Source organism: Mixophyes fleayi, chromosome 6 (assembly GCF_038048845.1).
Source record: "Mixophyes fleayi isolate aMixFle1 chromosome 6, aMixFle1.hap1, whole genome shotgun sequence".
In the NCBI taxonomy this organism is placed as follows: Eukaryota; Metazoa; Chordata; class Amphibia; order Anura; family Limnodynastidae; genus Mixophyes; species Mixophyes fleayi.
Window position 1 is genome coordinate 115,961,749 of NC_134407.1, and position 3,733 is coordinate 115,965,481.

A 3,733-nucleotide genomic window follows, 5' to 3' on the forward strand; every position below is an offset into this window, starting at 1 on the left:
GTAAAAATAATTCCACACATAAGAGGTGGATTTTTTGGCCTTTGCCTAAGCATGACAAAGATCTTCTTATCACTGGAAATTTTTGCTGCAGTCTTTGTTTGAAAGTGTATGAAAATAATGTTGAGGTGGTCAATATTGACTGCAAATTACTTGAAATTAGTGTTTTTGAGGTTAATAATGTAGGAACAAAAAATGAGCAAAATTATTTGATTTTAGCATATTTTAGCTATTTTTCTAAAAAATCCAGATCCAAAACCGAAACCAAATCCAAAACACACAAGGGCGGTTTTGCCAAAACCAAAACCGAAACACAAAGGTAATCTAGATCCAAAGCCAAAACCAAAACCAGTTCACGGGGGTCAGTGAACATCTCTACTAAGAATTGTCAGCTTTACCTTGAGATCTGTGGAAGATAATCGCCAACAAACAAAGAATCAAAGAATCAAGTGAACTACTTTTTTTATATATCTAGACTTATGCTATTTGTATGATTAGCTATTCAAACGCAAAAAGAATATTATATTAAATAAAGTAAACATACACTTGAATAAAAGTGATTGTAGTTTTCTTTCTCTGATCTTCTTTCTTCGTTTTTATTTCTGTGCTTCCTTGCTCTTCTCCTGAGTGTCTCAGGCTTTCAGTAATGACTACACTGATGTCAGGGTACAGGGTGTACATCAATACTATGGTGATTGCACTCTTACACAGTCATTTCTTGCTACAGGACTCCCGTAGAAGGAGCCCTGTAGCACTGCCATTAGAGAAACATGGTGTAGGCAGCCTATGCAGTCTGTAGCACCAATAGCACCAATATTCTATAAATGGATGACGCAGCCGTATCGAGTAGTATGTGATGTGGTCGCCTATGTGCTGACTGCATAGGCTGTCGCACCGCTTTCGTCACTGGACCAACATATGCAGGTCCTGATTAAGGGTTCCAGCCACCCTAAGCTAATATACCTGTAGCCCCGCTGCCCACTCACCACCACCAAAGTTTATGCTCATATTTATAATGATACAATTCTAATTATGTATCTAATCATAAAAAAATAAATATTTATTAATCCATAAAACACATTTCAGAGGGAGCTACATGTTGATGGAACTTATTATAGTAAAATTTAGCAGACAGTCTATGGCCCCACTAGCCATTCCTTCAACCATGCCCCCTGTCATTCCATCACTCACCCCCAGCCAATTCATCATACCCCTCATTTATCAACAACCAGCAGCCAATTCATGACACCCCACTAGCCATTTCATCATCACCCCCCAGCCATATCAACCACCATCCCCAGACAATTTATCACCTACTGCTTCCCCCTGATATTTCAGCAGCATGTTTAAATTGCCTTCCTCTCTTCTGGCCCTGCTCCTCTTTTTATTCAGACTCCAGCACAGCAGAAATCTTTGGGTAAAAATAATTCCACACATAAGAGGTGGATTTTTTGGCCTTTGCCTAAGCATGACAAAGATCTTCTTATCACTGGAAATTTTTGCTGCAGTCTTTGTTTGAAAGTGTATGAAAATAATGTTGAGGTGGTCAATATTGACTGCAAATTACTTGAAATTAGTGTTTTTGAGGTTAATAATGTAGGAACAAAAAATGAGCAAAATTATTTGATTTTAGCATATTTTAGCTATTTTTCTAAAAAATCCAGATCCAAAACCGAAACCAAATCCAAAACACACAAGGGCGGTTTTGCCAAAACCAAAACCGAAACACAAAGGTAATCTAGATCCAAAGCCAAAACCAAAACCAGTTCACGGGGGTCAGTGAACATCTCTACTAAGAATTGTCAGCTTTACCTTGAGATCTGTGGAAGATAATCGCCAACAAACAAAGAATCAAAGAATCAAGTGAACTACTTTTTTTTATATATCTAGACTTATGCTATTTGTATGATTAGCTATTCAAACGCAAAAAGAATATTATATTAAATAAAGTAAACATACACTTGAATAAAAGTGATTGTAGTTTTCTTTCTCTGATCTTCTTTCTTCGTTTTTATTTCTGTGCTTCCTTGCTCTTCTCCTGAGTGTCTCAGGCTTTCAGTAATGACTACACTGATGTCAGGGTACAGGGTGTACATCAATACTATGGTGATTGCACTCTTACACAGTCATTTCTTGCTACAGGACTCCCGTAGAAGGAGCCCTGTAGCACTGCCATTAGAGAAACATGGTGTAGGCAGCCTATGCAGTCTGTAGCACCAATAGCACCAATATTCTATAAATGGATGACGCAGCCGTATCGAGTAGTATGTGATGTGGTCGCCTATGTGCTGACTGCATAGGCTGTCGCACCGCTTTCGTCACTGGACCAACATATGCAGGTCCTGATTAAGGGTTCCAGCCACCCTAAGCTAATATAACTGTAGCCCCGCTGCCCACTCACCACCACCAAAGTTTATGCTCATATTTATAATGATACAATTCTAATTATGTATCTAATCATAAAAAAATAAATATTTATTAATCCATAAAACACATTTCAGAGGGAGCTACATGTTGATGGAACTTATTATAGTAAAATTTAGCAGACAGTCTATGGCCCCCCTAGCCATTCCTTCAACCATGCCCCCTGTCATTCCATCACTCACCCCCAGCCAATTCATCATACCCCTCATTTATCAACAACCAGCAGCCAATTCATGACACCCCACTAGCCATTTCATCATCACCCCCCAGCCATATCAACCACCATCCCCAGACAATTTATCACCTACTGCTTCCCCCTGATATTTCAGCAGCATGTTTAAATTGCCTTCCTCTCTTCTGGCCCTGCTCCTCTTTTTATTCAGACTCCAGCACAGCAGAAATCTTTGTGCTTCTTGCTAACAGGCAGCTTGGCAGCATGTGTGCTTGCTGAACATTTACTTGTTGCCTTTTTCTTCTTCTTCCCATATTCATTTCCTTTTAGGATTTACTACATCATCATTTAATCCCAATGAATATGGATACATTAAGGAATAAAATATTCATCTTCATGCTCTATTGTATCATTATGTATTGATGATGTAATAAAAGAAAATGTCTACTGTTAATATTCAATTGCTAGGGATATATTCCACACACAGTATGGGATATTTATGATATAATAAAATGTATTATATAAAACAATTTATCAACATGTCAACAAATGTATACTGATTTTCATTATATTGTACCACTGTAAATTTCTACTCTGTAAACTGTCCCTCCTTTACTTCTAACACACTCCTTATAGAGTACATTATACTATTTTAATGTGATATATATTTTACAGTTTTCCTGCACTACCGAGGCAATTATTAAAAGTGCACTTAATAAATAATCGGCCACAGCTACACTGACCGCTTGGCAAAATCTACAAGGAACACTCGGCCACTAGACTCTCACCACCCACCACCGGAAAGGAGATACAGACCCTGCAAAGGAGACGGGAACCCCAAGTTATTCAAACTGCTCCTATAAGAGCACCACTGCAAAAGCTATTAGTGCACCTCACCCACTACACACCACAATACAGACCAAGTGCCCGACCATTATTATACCTATATAGACACATAGAGCAAATCACCATCAATCTATCACCTACACCCATTCATAGTAACATCCACATCATCCCACACACTTAATCAGCCATCCCCATCTGGACACATAGTACTCACGAGCTATAAACAACAATTTAAATCTCACCTGAGGGTTACCCCACCACATCTACACCCACCACTACCTGAACTATTATATT